A 19,001-nucleotide genomic window follows, 5' to 3' on the forward strand; every position below is an offset into this window, starting at 1 on the left:
TCTTAGGCGGGGCTTAGCCTTAAGAACAGATTTCTGGCCAATCAATAGGAAGGCTCAGTCGTATCCTCTGCAGTCCAGTCCAGCCATTTCCAGACCTCTGAGGCCAACTCATTCTTTGTGTTGCAAAGGCATTTATTCCGGTGCCATTTGGCTAATGGGCCTGTGGTGTGTAATATCTGCAGCAAACAGCAGCAATTATTCCTTATATTCTGCTAACACAGGTCCACCATGTCCCCAGAAATGTGTGCTAATGTTTTGCCAAATAATACAGTACATCTAGATCCGCAGACTCATGCAATGGCACGCAGTCAGCGCCTAAGAGGTATTTTTAATAGATTTAGTTCTGCAAAATGAATACATTTATTCTATTTGCCTTACACCCAATTACTGTATGCATATTATTGTTTTTCTCCTTTTTGCAGTCTTGTTGTTTAACTCTGGCTTCTCATTTTGTTAATGTCTTTAGGTTATCGATTTAATTTGTTTCTGTCTTTCTTCTTTTTTTTCTGGTTCATGTAAGGATGTGATATTTGTGTTTTCTTTAAACTCAGAGTTACAAACTCAGTGTTTTCTCCCTCTTTTTACACACCAGCAGCTGGCCACTCTTGGGATGGATTAGCATGTAATTGTGTAAAGATATTTGTGTTTCGCAGTCGATAAATCCTACTGACTTTGGTGATCCCCTGACTTTCGTTTGAGCTCTACCACGAGGTTCACATTTGCAGATTTTATTGAAATATCTCAATAACTACCAGATGCATTGCAGTGCAATTCTGAATTCATGGTCTTACTGACTTTTGTGAACATTTTAATTTAACATAAATATTAGTACAGAAATTCATGGTCCCCAGAGGAGAGATTCTGATGACTTTGTTGATTCCCTGATTAAATGTATGCGCTTGATGAGATTCACATTTGTGTTTCAGAGGGAAATGTCTTGACAACTTTTGGATGGGTTGCACAGGGCAGACACTTATGGGTTTTGTGAACATTGTTAACTTCCACCATTAGGTCAGAATTTCATTTCATCATCAGTTCCTCCAATACTTTGGATCTAACAGCCCTTACAAAGCCTCACAGAGCTGCTAGTGTGGCTGTCGACTCCTGTTAGAATGCAATGTGTTGTTATGCTGAAAGTGCTCAGTATTTTTAAAGGAAAAGAGAAAATTGTTTTATTTTTACAATGATAGAAAAACAGAAGCTGTTCTGGCAGGCTCCGCAACCTCTAGAAAGCCTAGTAAGGGTAACTGATTGGTTACTGTCTCTGTCTGGAATCATACCATGGCAGAAAAGGGAGACGGCGCCAAAAAAATTGCGTTCCAAAGGATGTAAACTGGAAACAAATCAGCCAGGAGCTGCTGGCAGATGTGCATTCAAATCACATCTCTCGGTTCTGATAGCATGTTAGTGGAAACCAAAAGTAATAAAAAGTTAAAGTATGGAATATTTGCTATCCAGTTGGCTTGAGTTGGTTTACAAATGGGCAACACTTAAGAGGAAAGAACCAGGTTGAAGAGAAGAGAAAAATACGTCTGCCTAAAATATATATTTGTCTGGATATTTAGCTGTCATCCTTCTTGGCATTACAACTGGATAAGCCTCGGTGATATTGTTGGCATGTGGAAAGGTGTGTGTGTGTGTGTGTGTGTGTGTGTGTGTGTGTGTGTGTGTGTGTGTGTGTGTGTGTGTAGCTATTTAGTGTTTAGGGCGGTGATGTCTGTCTGAATGAATGCCCTGCTCTTATATCATGGACAAGTGTACTTAATCAACACTGTTTACAGTAAAGTTAGGGCTGTAGGACAAGTATAAAAACTGTTGGATACATTAGTTTTGACTGCTGCAAACTAGGTGGAATTTACAGATTGGAAGTGGCACGCTATCATTCTTAATAATGCACATTCCCCAAAGTGTTGACTAATTGGAACCATTAAAATCTTGACACCGGTGGTTAATTTGTTTCCTTGTGTTTTATAGCGATCATTTGTCCCATCGGAAAGCTCTGATGAAACATGAGGTGATTACGCCAGTAAGTGAGTCTGATGGAGTTGGAGCGGGATGAGCGAGGCACGGGCCAAAAATTCACACTTCCCAAAACCCCTAATGTCATCAGTCGCTGACATTTTCGTCACAAGAAAATACTGGGCCTGGATTGTCATTGTTGTGACGAACAAGACCTTTGCGAACGTTCTGAGACCTAAATGGGAGAATAGTCAGCTTGGCCTTTCTGTGAAATCCTTGAGGAGAACACAGTGAAATATCTTAATTGGAAAGAGATGGAGTTGCTAAGAACACACATTGATCAGGCAGAAACCACAGCTGTGGAGGCTGGAGGGAGGGAGGGGAACATAATGCAAGGCTGTTGTTGGACAATAGTCATGAATCATGTAAGTCTGCTCTGCAACGAAGAACGGGGGTGGCTATCTGTACAAACTAGTTTTTAATACAGACACAGAAAACTCCAAGGCCACAGGATTAGATGAGGATAACTTTTACATAACAGAATTCTATTTAATTCAATTCATTCTTATTTATGTTCAGTACAAACTTCAAACAAACTTTCAAAAAAAATAAATAAATATAGACTCAGTGAACACACTTCCAAATCCAATACAACAGCTCAGTCATAAATTCAGCTGTTACAAAGATTCTAATGTGCAGTTTTGATTGACACTACACTGTGGTGGTTTTAATTTGACTATATGTTTATAATAAGAGGTGTTTTACTAGAGGTATAATACTACTGTCATTTGCAGTAGTACTGAACTGGAGAGCTTAATAATGAAAGGCGTTTCTAATGTTTTTCCCATCCATTCCTGCTTCAACTTCTTTCACCTTTTACCAATTTGCGCAAAACAAAGTTTGTTTAGTTCATCAAATCCCTGAATAAAGTGAAAAATGACAATTATTAATAATGTTTCATTAACTTTCAAATAAGACACAAGAAAGCAGCAAATTACACAACTAAGCTGTAACTGGGGAATGTTCTGACAGGTTGGCTCGTAAAATGACTGAACAATTAATTGATAATCAAAATAGTGGACATTTTTCCTTCTGTTGCCTGACTGACTGACTAATGTTTCAGCTCTAAAGTGAATGCCAATCTTTTAAAATGAAAATGTCTTCCTTTAACCTTGACACACAAAGCACAAACAACAGGGACAAGCACATTTCTTTGTTTTCCACCAGTACGTAGCGATGATAAGTTGTGTTTTGTGAGCTTCAGTTGACATTAGTAAAATCTTATTCGATGCATGTTTTAATCATTTTTAGTATGCCTTTAGGTTTCTAGTTTGTTTATTTTAAGGTGTTTCAAGCTCCTTGGTTTCTTACTCCTATCTGGCCTAATTGGTGCAGTTTCTCTTCTACCTGCACTTTATTCCTGTTTTTTTCTGTATTTTATCACTGTGCAAATATATACTGTAATCCCCCGTGTTGGCCTTGTGGGAATTTTAGTGTTATGCTCTACCCAGACCCACAGGTTCCTCAGCGCAGTCAAGAGTGCAGAAGTGTCGCTTGTAGCTTGTCACGGCTATTGACAGAGACCTTGTAAAACTCAGTGAGTCCAGTCAAGCAAGGCACCAGTCAACCTCCGATTCACCTCCTTGACTCCTGTTGACCAGCTCTGATGTAAACAGAGTGCCAGCAGAGCACTTGTCTGACCAATACAGTATGCTGTCTGTCTGCTGCTGTGATGCAACTTGACTCCTCATCCAGTTTCGAGCCTGCATTTGTGCATTTGTGGATTTCAATCAACTTGCATCACTGTGAGTGACTGCTGTGATTGGGAATGTGAGCATTTCATTATTGTTACACTTCAATTATTGGCGAGAGATTAAGAGCAGTATGAGATATCATTTGGCCTGACAGGATTCCGAGGAAAAGCTACTGGAGGACCCAGATGCTGCTGGTTTCATCAGACAACTCCAGAGTGTTTTTGAGGTTAAAAAAGAAATTCATTACTATAAAGTTTTAGTGATTGCGAGCAGACGGACAGGGAACGTAGTGATATTGATCTGCTGAGGCTAAGAATAATGTTCAAAGGCATCAAGCTTCAGGGAGTAGGCTGGTCGGGTTTCATTAAGTGTAAACATTTTCAAGAAAGAAACAGCCTGAAATGAGAGAAATCTAGGGACTGGGAGATGAGGGAGCGATAGAAAGCCAATGAGAAAAGAGAGAACAATTCATGTACTTTTTTTTTTTTTTTTTTCCTGGAGCCATCTCTTTTACTCTGCGGCCAGCTCAGGATAGATGAGCGTGTTTGCTGGATGATGGAGCTTTTCAGCCTTGGTGGTGGCTGCAGTCCGTGTCTCTGGCTCTGACATGAAACTATGGGCAGCAGCCCCGGGCCCACACTGCCAGAGCTCTGTGTGGACAAGGATGAAGCACCCACCATAGCTTTAGCTTCGGTTCCAGTAACAACACCCACATAAATGGCCTATATGGGCTTTTAATAAGTGTTTGAACAAACAGGCACTTGCATCTGCTTTTGTTTGATGTGTTTCAAGGGCATAGTAGTGTCTGTTTGGCAGAGTGGGCTTCCACCTGCCGAAATGCATCGCTGGGATGATAATAGCATTTGACTTCGATTGAGGGCTTTGCGACGGGCAAGGCGTGAATTGTTTCATCTTTGTTTATCAATGTTTTTCCCATGGTTTTCGGCTAATTGCAGAGCAGAGTGGCTTGCAGAATGCCTATTAGTGCCGTGCTGAGTTGAGAGACAGGCCAGTGAAAAAAAAAACTGCTCATCACTGAAAACAAGAAAAACCCACAAGCACTTACACACATTTGAATGTACAATAATTCTTCTTTCTTTTTAGCGTGCACAGGCATACACATTTTTCACATCGCTTGTGTGTATCCACACACACATAAGCATGAAGACAACAGGCCAAGATAAGACAGACAAGCCTTTTGTATTTGAGCCCCCACACAGAAAATGAAGCAGTACATGAGAGTACATTACTGCCGGGTGTGTGTGTGTGTCCTTGCATTATCTTCTGCCTGTTGGTGCTGGTGTTTAAGTGCTGCTGAGAGAGATAGAGAAAGAAAGGAAGAACGGAGGTGAGGGAGGTGAGGTGAGGAGAGATAGAGAAAGAATGGAAGAAGGGGGGAGAAGGAGGGGAAAGGAGCCCTATATCTCCTGAGTCCCCCTCCACAGCCCAGGGGCAGTGACACAGCAGCAGCTGCTTCTGCCTTTCAGAGCGACAGACACAGTCGTATGAAGCAACGTTCATCCCCCCAGCAACAACTACCGGCTGCCGCTGTGGACTAATCAGTCTACCAGTCCTGGCTTCAGCCCGGCCAAGGGAGTCTGACCCTCGTCAGGCTTGATCTGTATCAGTGCTGATATACACAATGGTTACTGCGCTTGCTGGGCTGAGACGTACAACACACAGGCAATAATGTCCTACAAACGGGTCAGGTGGCCCCATACAACAGGGTTAATTCCCTGCCATGGTGGCCACCCTCCTGCACTTCACAAAGCCATTGAATTTGTGGAGGGCTGGCAAAGGCCGGCAAGTGACAAACGAGAGGGGAATACAGAGAGCAATACAAGAGCGTATGAGACATGGTCCGCTGGCTCACTCCATGTGTGCATGTGTGTTTGTTTGTGCTGTAATTAAATCATGAGAGCCTCTGTTTTGGAGCACTGCACATGAAGCCTAGACTAGCTTGGGTGCTGACTTCGTGGGCCTGACTTAATTACAAGCAAACACACATACTGTAATTACACACAAGCACACCTGCACAGCACCATCAGCTCTGACAAAGGTTGTCCAAACAATATTTTCTACAGGAACAGTTTCAACTTGCTCTAATAAGCATGCTTGGAGGACGATCCAAAGACTTTCCCTCATTATCTACTGTATGCATTCAGCTTGGACAGTCCTTTAACCTTCACTCTGGCTGTTTTTGTCCATTAGTAAATAGATAAACAGTACAGCAGGGTACTGTCAGCACAATATGTTGTGGCTATTATGATAATATTTTTATGTCCTCCAGTTGGGTGAAATCCTTCACAAATGTGCACATATATATATGTTATTCAACTTATTGGGCCACACCATAATCTATTTAAGCAGCATAGAGCTGTGCAGACCGACATATGGTGACACAGCACTGCATGCACACAGACATACACAGCTGCACAGATCCGCCCTTTGAGGACATCTACACACTCACACTTACACACAATACACAAATAGACAAACATATCATGGCCCTTACACTTTGCATTAAGCTGTGTCTGGCTGATTTTCAGATCAGCTTGTTTTCCAGATGCTCTCCATTTGTCTTGCTGCTAAACCAGCATGGCATCATGCAGGCGGGGCCACCAGAAGGCCAAGCCTTCTTGTCACCCTGGGACCCTGATCCGAACCTAGCTGTCACATGCATGCAAACAGAAGACCAGCACAAAAGAAAAAATGGAAAATGTCATAGCTAACAATGGAACTTGCTCTGACATTTTGATGTTCCCCATCTTTTTGTGATGTAAACATTCAGCCCTGCAATTGGGACCTGTGATTCCCAAAATCTGAAACATTGTAAACCCGAATTTAAACCCCTTTTTTTTATTTTCAAACCACAGATTTGAGTAGAAACCAAGATAAAGTATTTTTAGCCTCCAGAACAAGTCACTGAAACTCTCTTTTCAAAATATATTTCAAAATATATTCCCTCATTTGGTGTTGTAATGATAGTAGTAGAGAGCACTGTCTTAACATGTCGTTCCAAAATCTCCCATAAATATTTAAATAGGTTGGGATCTGGCAAGTACAAAAGCCATACATAGTATATCATAGCTGTCTCTAAACTTGTCATTCTCCACCAAGCTCAGCGCAGCAGGGGGTGGGGAAGGTAGTCGCAGACGCTACAGGTGGATGCTCTGTGACGAAGGGGCTTTTGAAATCATATGAACAGAAGTAGTGGCAGCAACACTAGCAGCAAGTGACAGCATATAGCTTTCAGGTGAATGGTGTGGCAGCAGGCATGGCAGCAAAGAGTGAGCAGAGGACTGTCAGCTTAAGTACACCGCCATGGTTGAAAGGGTGCATTGGATATATGTTGCAGTGAGGGGAGTAAGCCATGTGAGTGTAGCGACAGACTCGAGTTGGCTGTCTTCACTAGCTTGCAGGTTTTGCTTCATGTGTCTCCAGTTTTGGGTGATTTTGAATTTTCTGATGATCTGAGGGATTAAGTGTTCCTTTTATGGAGTGCGAAAATTCTCCTACTACCTAATCTAAATAAACCATTTCAAAACCCCATGGATTATCAGAAAAAATGCATCGTCAAAAAGCTGAAAACAAGCCTGTTTTTCTTAGCTAATGAAAAGGTGATGTTCTGGAAACACATGATTCACATAATTTTCATACGCAGGAAGCAACTCAATGGCCCTTCCTGCCCTTTATGGAAGCATTTGCATTCATTACACATCTGCACTCACTAAATCCTGTTTTTCCTTTTATTTGTCACATACATTTAACTTTTACAAGTGGACTATCAGAACTCCAGAGCCAAATAGGGGTGAAATGTCAAAACACTTTTCACTCTAAAATGCTCGGTTGATCTCCCTTGCCTTTAGTGGTGTTAAATTAAAAGTTATTTACTGCAAAATGATTCATGGTTTTCAGAATTGGAAACTGTTAAATGTCTGGTTCACGTCTCACTGTCACCGGTAGGGTGCTTCCTACCCACTCACAAATACACCTACTATAAACACAAGCACAAAACCCACACACGTATGCTTACACACATACCCAAGCACAAACCAATTCATGTTAACACATATTGCCACAAACACATGCTCGACTAGATTCGCACACACAGAGAGTACACAAATGTATGCACACACTTACCATCTGGACAGGTGCGCATACTTGCAGTAATGATACAAGAGGATGGAAATGCGAAGTGAACACATGCAAACAGGAGCAAAACATACGATACGGTTTATTTCCTGTCTAATAGTATTAGATACCAGAAACCAGGAGCACTACTGTGACACCCTCGTTATGCACGGGAGAATGTATGCACATATGAATTCACAACCAAACACATATGCTGATAGATTAATGTGGATGCTTGTTATGCTGACAGTCCAGGCATTTAAGCCGGTACGTTACGCTTGTCGTAAGCTGTTTCCTGTAAGAGCTTCAGGAAAATGTGAAAATGTAAACAGAGCATAGACAGACACACACTTTCTGTCACTGCCTATCGTCAAGATGAAGCCATTCAGAGACTCTGCATGAAAATGGGTTTACAATCGTACTTAAAATCATTATAAAGCAAACAGTCTCTGTGGGATAATATGGCATATTAATGTTTATGGACACTTAAATCCTCTAGAGCCTCCAGCTACAGTACATTGCCTTGCCCTGTTCATTTTTGCATGTGATTCTGCTTTGGCTAAAGTTGCTACCATTGCATCCCATAGCACATATATACAGCTCCAGAGCAACAATAAAGTGTATGAATTAGATATGAGGTTGACACAGAGATGTAACCGATCTGTTTGCTGTTTGCCTTCACGCTGCATTGCCCACTTTACACAGAGCTGAGCAAACACAAAAATAGATAGATAGATAGATAGATAGATAGATAGATAGATAGATAGATAGATAGATAGATAGATAGATAGATAGATAGATAGATAGATAGATAGATAGATAGATCAACAAGTCCTCATATTTAACTGGAAAAAGAGGTGATTTGTCAGTGCCTTGCTAAACAACTACTATTATCCACTCTACAATTAAAAGTAACATTTGAAAAAGAGTACTTGTACTTCAGTGCTAGAAGGGTTGGCAACTAATAGTTCAACACATAATCAGAAAAATACTAACCATAAGTGTTGTTGTGGTAGAAACCGCACACTCATGTTATATTAACATTGACAAGAGCAACATGTTTCGCTCAGCACTTCATTGGACACATAACAGATTTTTTAGATGTGCATAAGTTAGGAAATATAATCTTTCAGGAATAATGGGGCTCTGTTAGAGTCATAATTAAGCCACCATTTATTTTCCTGTGTGTTGCTGTGTGGAGAAGTCTTTGATCTTAATGGCACAAAATCAAATTAACAAACCATAAAATTTAACTAAATAAATAAAATGTTAAAAACACAAATGCAAAAACAGGCTTCATTTTTCAGGGAGTTGTAATTATGACCTTAGTATTTGTAAAATCTTGGCTCTAGCCTTATGGCCATAGTTAAAAAAATACTTTTACAAGTTAGAGAAAGACTGTGGTCATGGTTGAAACGCTTGACTGTTGGGAGGATGCGAACTGTGATATCTGGGCAGACACTTTGCATACACCACAGCAGCTTGGTGTAGCTGGCAGTAGCTTGTTAAGAAAACATACACATAGGTTGTTTTCAGCATTTGGACAAATGGCCAATGTCATCATTTTCAGGTAACGATGTGATAGATAGATAGATAGATAGATAGATAGATAGATAGATAGATAGATAGATAGATAGATAGATAGATAGATAGATAGATAGATAGATAGATAGGTAAGTACATACATACATACATACATACATACATTCATTCATACACATACATACATACATACATACATACATTCATTCATTCATTCATACATACATACATACATACATACATACATACATACATACAGTAAATGCATGCATGTTTTGGTTGAGTGGTGGAGTTGCAGACATCAAGGGATGCATCTGGAAAAGACAAGACTCCTCTCTTCACCACAGGCCAGGCCACTCCACTTGAGCTGATTGATTTCCCATCAGTTCTGTATCCCTGATAACTGCATGCCTGGAGGGCTGCAATGGCTCCAATATTTCACTGCTATATACCCGAACAGCCACGTTCTGTTTAAAGCATGATTTTCAATGTGTGGAAACGTGCGCGTGGAAGAGGTGTGGGTTGGTGTATAGGTGGCTGTAGCTATGTCAGTGTATGTGGGGATGGGGATGTGTGTGTGTGTGTGTGTGTGTGTGTGTGTGTGTGTGTGTGTGTGTGTGTGTGTGTGTGTGTGTGTGTGTTGAACAGCAGCTACCTATAAGGTATTGTTTGTGGTAATGACATGCCAAACATTTCTGCATGTATAGAGGACAGGAAGACGCTTTGCATTATGCTACAAGTCTGATTTTTTCTTGTCAACAATCCTCCACTGTAGCAAATTATTGAGCTAGTGGCAAGAAAATACCCACAGTAAAAACAGTGATAAGGAAAAATCTTTAACCACCATGCAGATGGTGCAGAGTTTTATGACACCATAACACCTACCCGTCTTCCTCAACACTGGCAGTGATTGGTCAGAATCTTCACATTTGTTTTCTCCTCCAGCAACACTCTCAGATTTGAAGTCTTTGATTTATAAACGTCCAGTGTAGCTATTGCAACTCTGCTTTATGAGATGCTGAGCAGATTGCCAAATTGCCCTCCAACAGAGAAACTGCCATTCAGGGTGGCAGTGATTTTTTTTAAAAAGCTGGATCTAATCATACATCAGTTCTTACCGTGTTAAAGTGTGGTACTGACAGAAAGATAAACTTCTTATCTTCCATTCAGGGCAATTTGCTTCTCTGTTGGAACAACAGCAGTTACTGAGCTCTAGCTGTGACCCTTACCCAGTTACCTTTCCAATTTGTATTCTAGCCAAAACCATTATGCCTTTTTGCTGTGCATAATATTATCTCTGAGGATGTTGCAGACAAAACCTTCAAACAGCTGGATAAGAGCTTATGTCTAGGATATGGAATACTCTGTGGCTGTTTTCTCTCAGATAAAACCACAGTAATGTTCACCACTGCCTTGTTACATGTAAAATGACCGTTTAATCTTAAGAGTACTTTTAGCTAGGCATGGATAAAAGCTTGATTAACACTTAAAAAGCCAATGAATTTCCTGGCTCCTCAGGGAAAGCCAACAAACCGTTAATTGAATAGGTTGGATGTGTGAGTGCTACTTTCTTGCCTGAATTTCAAAACCTCTGGTTTGTGCAGAAGTGTGTCATGGAGAAGTCGAGGAAGGGGGATTTTAACAAGGATTTAAAATTGTATAAATGTAATTCCATTCTCATCTTGAAAGAGTGAAAATGTTCTTTGAACAACCATTATTTATATACTGATGTAAAGTACTGGTTTTACACTTTCAAGTTTTATATCTCTGTTTTGGCTTTACTTTTGTGCTTCTGGGTGCATATAATCTGTGTTTGTGTGTGTGTGTGTTTGTGTATTTGCATGTATAGTGATTAGAGAAAGAGAGGCAAGCAAAGTGATGCCAGTTTTTTTTCAAAATGCTGCGCTTACATTAGCATAGATCATGCAGCAATCCATAATACATGGCTCGTTAACAAGGTTGGTATTTTTGATCCATAATTAAGGAGTATATTTTCAAAGAGTTTCCATAGTTAAACATGTGATGGCTGCAGGCTGCTTTCCCCTCTGCCACTCCCAGGCCACGTTATTGTACAGTATGGTAGCTATTGATTCACCGTGCCATTTGGCTATTGATTGGAGTGGATGCCATTATGTCAGTGAGATTATAGCCCTCCCAAGCACAGTGATTCTGAAGTGGAAAACCAGTGGCTGAGAACCAATGAGATGAGCTGAGTGCTTACTGCATCAGATGCAACAGCAGCTGTGTTTCAGCTAATGACATAGAGCGAAGCACAGCACAGCACAGCACAGCACAACACAGAACAGAACCATACAGCTTAGCGTAGCATGGCACAACCTTGCCCAGAGTAGAGCCGAGCACAGCAAAGACAGAGCACTCTCATTTCTCTAGTTTCTATCAGTGCCAAAGGGAGCTATAGAAATACACAGGGGAGTGAAAAATCACATTGACTATTCCGGACACACAGATTTTTTATTGGTGCGGCTCATTGCGGCCTAATATTCTCTGTGACAGCCATTGCCTCCCAGATTGTCTCCGGTTGATCATTCAAATTGACCACAATTCACTATAAGGGGGAGGGGTTTTCAGAAGCCTGGATGATTGGGAAGGGGGGTTGTGGAGTGAGGAGGGTGAGTGGGCGTTCACTGCCTCGGCCTGCTCTCTGGCTTTCACACCGGCCTCGTCACGTAGTTATAGCAATATTGAATTTAATTGCGTCTCTAGCAGGGGCCTGAATTTTAAAAGACCCATAAATGGAACTCCAGGCATGCAGTAACATGATCCACTGTGCTGTGAGCACGCAAAGTGCACACTCATGAAAAGCAACTAGGTCTGCAATCTGTGTAATTCAAAAATCTGAAGCAGAACCCATCAACCTGCTGTGTCCTGGATGCCAATGAGGGCTCGTGTCTGCTGACCCTAAGGATGTGTGTGCTGTGCCATGGTTTTCAATGAGGCACAATTTGAGACAGTGCACCAGTTAAGAGGTAACCCTCTTGGTGACAAACGCCTGTTAAACTGGCCTTGCTTTTATGATACAAGAAACGCCTCCAGATAAATTCCCCGAATTCAGTGTCTTGTGTGCCCTCCAACCCTGGGAGTTTCATTGCTCTCTAGACAATGGCAGTTTAAAGAGAGGTAACAGGCTATTGTGTGGCCTGCCCTCTGTAGGGCCACTATTCAAATTCAAATTCATAGTCTGTTTATTGGATAATAAATTGAGCATGAAAGATTAATTTGCATTTATCTCATCACCCCCATGATATAGAGCAGCAATTTCTATACAGTAGCGTCCAGAGCTTAAAAACCCAGGGGCAAAACTGGCATATCAAAATGTGCTTTCTTTCTTTTAAGTACACTGGAGTGGAGCCCTGTGGCAAAATATCCACTATGATTCACACGTCTTGCTTCCTCCCACTAAATTCTTGTCACTCACAGTCTGAGAACGACATATCAGACACACTTAACACCGAGCCGAGAGTTATCACACATTCAGTGCAATCAAAATCCTAATGAACATCATTAAAATCAAGGATTTAAAAGCTGAGGATTACATCACTGTGCGTTTACACAGTCAAGAGTGTGTGTATGCTTATGTGTGTGTGAGTGTGTGTTAAGGGCTATCAGAGCCTGTTGGAGCGCCGCAGGCAAAAAGCATGGGGGTCACCTCTTATTCAAAGCATGCCTGACATGGGCATTTTTCTTCCTTTACATTTTCAGATTTAATTTCTTTGTGCAAAAGAGCAGCAGCAGACAGTTCAAGTGATGCATGGAGCGAACGAGGAAATGGAAACTGGGTGGCCACATCCAACACCCTTCTGGTAACTAAAAGGTCACATGTTTAATCCCAGGGACAGCTAGTGTGCTGCTGGGATTACAAGGCTGTCAAATTAATAAGTCCTTGAATGTGACAGTATTTACCAACTCTTGAGACATTAGGGTTATGACTATGGCTCCAACCAATGATTATTTTCATTAACCATTAATATGCTGATTATTTTCTTGATTAATATTAGTATTTGGAAAATAGTGAAGAATGCCCATTGCAACATTGAACTACATATAAATATCCAACTACTAGTCGCATACCACAAAGAAAATTGGCAAATATTCATAGTTGGTCATTTGTGCTAATCTAACTATAATCATTTGAGCTCCTGTTAATACTAATGATTGCCAAGTTAGCAAATACACCATGAGCATTATAATGGATAAAACCTTGGTCAAATAGGTGCCACAAGAACCCATACAGGGGGTCCATGCAGCAGCCATGTTTCCTGCTGAAGTGCCATTGAGCAAAAAAGAAGAAGAAAGAAAAACCTACAGGCTGAGTAAATCACGCTGGATTAACAGCCAAAGAAATGTTATATAATGTAAATGTATAGGTTAAAAGGGAGCGCCTGTCTCGTGCTCATTACCAGACAGTCAGCCTGAAATATCGGTGTAGTGAGGAAGCACGAGGGGGTCGTGAGGGTTATATATTGTCTTAGTGACTGCTAGCTGTTGGCTGCGTGCCGTGGGGGTGGTGTGTGTGTGTGTGTGTGTGTGTGTGTGTGTGTGTGTGTTGGGTGGTGGTGGTGGGGGCCTCAGAACATGGATAGGCTGATTTTTTTCCGCGCAGACCGGAGGAGGCACGAGCCGCCGCTTGCCTGGGCACGCGCTGACTCTTCAAAATAAACAGCTGCCTTAAATAAAAACTGACGGGGAGCGAGACCGAAGCATAGCACTAATGATAATGAGGACGATTATAATGATGTTTAGGGATTACTTTAGCTTCTTCTTCTGCCACATCACACCATGTGAATTCTCTATTAGCTGCAGCAGAGCGTCCAAAAATGAGCCGGTTTAACACCGAGAGAGAGAAGAGCGGCGGGAAGAATCACAAACTAGACCGGCAGAAAGTGGCAGCATTGGGGAATTTGTTTGTCCTTTAAACTCACAGACTCAGAAACTCGACTGAACTGCTATATATATATATATATATATATATATATATATATATATATATATATAAAAAAAAAAAACCTGAAATGAATTCACCCCAACCTCGACTATTCCCATTTGTAATGTCTGGCTTGTCTCCCTCCGAAGCAGCACTGAGACAAGTCGAAGCACGTTCAACATATTGTAGAAGAGTGATTATCTTTTTTTTTTTTTTTTGGTAGCCTCCCGTTTTCCGACTAACATGTGAGACACGAGCAAATGAATAAATAAATCAAAGCTGCTGTTCAACTCTGCTGGCTTACCTCCAGTGGACGGTTAGTCGCTGTCCAGGGTGCTGAAATGCTCAGTCTCTGTCCAGGGTGCTGAATATCATTACAGGCTCCGGGGGGTGGTGGGGGGGGCTTTGTAAAATCCGCTGCGAGGAGGCGCCGAAAAACGCCGGTCCAACAACAACTGCTGCCGCCGTTAAGTTACGTTAAAGAAAAATCCCATTCCCAGCCGCGTGTCAGGCACAACAGAGAGATACTGAAAATTGCGATGTCTGATAGAAATCTTAAGGAGTGCAGACTGCTGGCTGCGTGGAGCCGCTTTGGCAAGTGTAACTGCTGAGGCTTCTTCGCTAGTTGCTTCTTCCTCCGGATAGGCTCCAACCACCTCTCTCTCTCTCTCTCTCTCTCTCTCTCTCTCTCTCTCTCTCTCTCTCTCTCTCTCTCCCCTATTCTCCTCGCTCTATCAATCACTATTCAATTCAAATATGTTGGAGTGACAAGAGGGAAAGCAATAGCCTCCAGTATCCTATACAAGCAACAATAGACATGTGCAAATGACTGCCAATACTTAAACAGAAATCATTTAGCATTAGCTTTATTGGCAGTGATGTGATAAAGAAACATTCAATTTGACTTAATTCAATGCGACTGTGCCAAAACATCTACAAGCTATAAGATGAACACAGGGGTAAATCTCTCTCTCTCTCTCTCTCTCTCTCTCTCTCTCTCTCTCTCTCCACACACACACACACACACACACACACACACACACACACACACACCACACACACACACACACACACACACACACACACACACACAGTGGTGAATTGAATTGAATTTATGGTCAATTTACTTATGTGGAGGGAACAGCCATCTGTTTCCGGCACCTCCTGCCCCGTCATTTTTGTGCGTGTTTGTCTTTTTGTTTCTAACAGAGAGCAACAGTTCTCCACAGAATATTCCTGCGGTAAATGACAGTAAAGCAAACTCTGGTGGGAGCATTAGTCTTGAAAAACAATAAATAATGTGATAATTAATTTGGGAAGGGTGCCATCTATGAAAAGTGTCTTACATTATAAGAATGAGTGATGTCATGGGAAATAATAATGAGGGGTCAGGTCACTATAAACCCACATAGTATATGGGAGCAGTGATACTGAAGTGCTTCTATTGGAGAATGAAATGTAAAGTATAGTCCCTGTTAACTTAAGACACTAAGAATATTATTTATATGACACATTACATTAAAATGCCACCACACCATAAGTGGCTGTCCTTTAGCAATATTACAGAAATAGGAGGTGAAAATGACAAGAAAAGTCTGCCGCCTCTTTAGTGGTGAGACTGTATGTTTGAATTAAAAAGCTCATAATGACAGTTTTAGCACATTTATCATGTTAACATTAGCTAATTATTAATGCTTTGCTTTAAACCTCTCTAGTTAGCATTTATAAGCAATATGTAGACAGCTCATAAATGGTTCATAACCCAATGAAATGTACTGTAGTTATAAGCAGATATAACTGTTTATTCATGTATTCTTAACATGTATGCCCCATAAGTGAAGGCTGGTGTAACAGATATTGAATGACAATATAAAAGTTAAATAATGTAAATAATTTATTCACAGGAGAAGTTATAATACTAATACTAAATACTATGCTTTAATAAACACTAATGTCCTTACATCTGCTTACAGCTACATCCTGGTGTGTTACAGTATAACCATTTATTACATGTTTATATACTGCTGATAAATGCTAAATAGGGGAGGGCTAAAGTTCCATTGCTAATATTGTTTCAATTATTTACCAGTACACACAAAGTACAGCTGAGGCTGATGGGAATGTCATTAGTTTTGTAGTAGTATTGGACACATTGACCTGATGATAGACGTAAAGTCAGGGGATCAACAAAGAGATTACAATTCATCCTGAGGGGGAAATAAATATGTGAATTAAATTTCAGGACAAACTGTCCAATAGGAATTTGATTCAGAACCACAAATGTCAACCTAAAGGGAAAATTGTTTGACTTACCAAAGTCTTTAGGATTCATCTTCAGCATGAATGTTTGTACAAAATCTTGAGCCAACCCATCCAATAGTTGTTAAAATTGATGAACTTTGGTGGTGGTTCACTAATTGGAAGGTTGTTGGTTTGATCCCCGGCTCCTCCCGTCATGTGTTGAAGTATCCTTGAGCAAGGTACTGAACCACGAATTGCTCCTGATGCTGTACATTGGTGTGTGGTCTGTTTGATGGGCTTTGCGATCACTATATGTGTGTGAAAGTCGCATGTATTGTAAAGGTGCTTTGAGTGGTTGGAAGACTACAAAGGCGGTATACAAGTACCGTTTTTTATTTTTTTTTACAATATCAACACTAAATCCTTTGGCTATCTATCCATAAGTTAAATAGACATTTCACTCAAAACCATAAATGTCAACCTCATGGTTGCGCTACATGAAAAGTCTGCGGATCATAAAAGTCATTAGGATTCATCCTCTGGGGACCATGAATCTGTCTGAAAATCCATTAGTTGCTGAGATATTTCAGTCTGGACCAAAGTAGTGGACTGCCTGACCAACCTTACGACCAACTGAGCATCCATACAGCCATGCCACTAAGGTGGCTAAAAATATAAAGCATGATATTATTTTCTACACCCAGCACAAGAGAGGGAAATTTTATCTATTATACAAGACATTAAAATGCTGTCTTGTAAGATAAGGTAAGAGATTTGAGGTTGAGTGTGCAGGGGCACTTTAAATAGCTATCTAATAGCAATATTATAGAAAAAGAAGACAAAAAAGATAAGGTCACTAACTCACTATAAACTAACACAGATGTAGTATACGTAATTATAAGTAAGTAAGTAAGAGTATTACATGTAATATGATCCTATAGAAGACGTAGGTACATTCAAGCATACTGTAAAGTCCCAGTTGAAGTACCATATACAGTCTATAGGTTTGCTATGTCCTTGTGGGGTTGTAATAGGAATATTGCAGTGTTTTTTCATCAGGGATTTGGCTGCCCCCCTCACCATAGAGGAGAGGAGTCTGCTCTGTCTCATTAGCTTTCAGAACCACATCTATATAGAGTGACTGCACACAGCTACTTCAAATCAAGTAGGCACAGAAAAACCCTCCTGCACTCGCTCGTCATTTTAAACTTATTCAGATCCCACACATACCGGCACCACATTAAAAGTAATTTTCAATGATTAGGGTTTTCATAAGCCAATCAGTGCCGATTAGATTCAGGGATAAAGGGAGATGTGAGGTGACTGTCTGAGTGAGCTTTGATGGGGGAGATCAGAAGGTTATTCCTCGGCCTGAGTCAAAGTGAATGTAGGATGAGAGGTGTTAAATATTGAGGATTCCCGCCTCCCCTGTTAGAACTCAGCTTCAGTGTTATGTAATGATTTTTCACATGTTTTTGGGGGTGTGGGAAAGATTGTCCTCTGGCAGCCAAGGAGGGGAAGTTGACTGATTGATGCGTGCTTTCATCATCCAGGGGTGAGGCACTACAGTCCACTGTAGCTACCTGTGTGACTCCAGCAGAATTTAAAGTGCCTGAGAAAACCATTTGATACAAATGTTCTTTTAAAGAAAGGAGCAGTAGTATCGCAGTACAAATTCTACATATAAATCCATCTTTATATTCACAAAACTACAATGCCTTCTTGTATTCAAATCAATTCACGATATCACATGGTGGAAGATCCTATTAGGGAACTTATCTCTGGGTTCCACATTTGTCTCAATTAGGCAACACAGATTGATGCAGTCATTATACAATACACCATAATACATCTTTTTTAATCATTATAGAACATTATCTGGAAAAAAGTGTGCAAGTACCAGAAACGTAACAGATAAAGTGACATCAGCTAAGGACTTTATAACACATCAGTTTCACAATCAGTGCAACAGGATTAAGTTTACGACATCTGTGCCACCATGTTATTGCCTAGTCTAGGGGCCAGACTTTGTGTAACAGAAATGGGAGTGGATCAGTAGGTACAAAGATAAAGCACAAAGCTGTAGGTAATTTTAGCCCACATTGCCTTGTACTTAATACTGGCAAAGTGGCTTATTTTGGTAGTTCTGTTCACACAGCAAGGGGTTTTGTCCTCAGATTACTATGTTGTGTTTGTTGACCAGTGATTACCTATGAGAACATCACAAAAGATCTGGTGATGAGAGTTGTTTGTATTAACAGATAGAGTCTCTACACTAAGAGGTGGTGGAAGAGCTATTCAGTAAAACACTAGTAAATCACTATTTTTACAACAATGTACCACATAATAATAAGAAAATGTAAAGTAACCGCAGCAAATCTGCAGGTTCCACGGCCTTTACTGAGCTTTATAGTGACTTAGATGTCACG

The 19,001-nt window shown here is 40.8% G+C and overlaps 1 protein-coding gene across 1 annotated transcript in view; it reads right to left on the reverse strand.

Moving 5' to 3' along the window:
* tmem121ab (transmembrane protein 121Ab) overlaps positions 1–14,997 on the reverse strand; it is a 38,678-nt gene extending 23,681 nt beyond the window's left edge. The window contains exon 1 of the mRNA XM_051408526.1: positions 14,636–14,997. The gene's annotated coding sequence lies outside the window, so the exon portion shown is untranslated. The remainder of the gene's footprint in view (positions 1–14,635) is intronic.
* Between the last annotated feature and the right edge of the window lie 4,004 nt (positions 14,998–19,001).

Source organism: Dicentrarchus labrax, unplaced genomic scaffold (assembly GCF_905237075.1).
Source record: "Dicentrarchus labrax unplaced genomic scaffold, dlabrax2021, whole genome shotgun sequence".
Taxonomy (NCBI): domain Eukaryota; kingdom Metazoa; phylum Chordata; class Actinopteri; family Moronidae; genus Dicentrarchus; species Dicentrarchus labrax.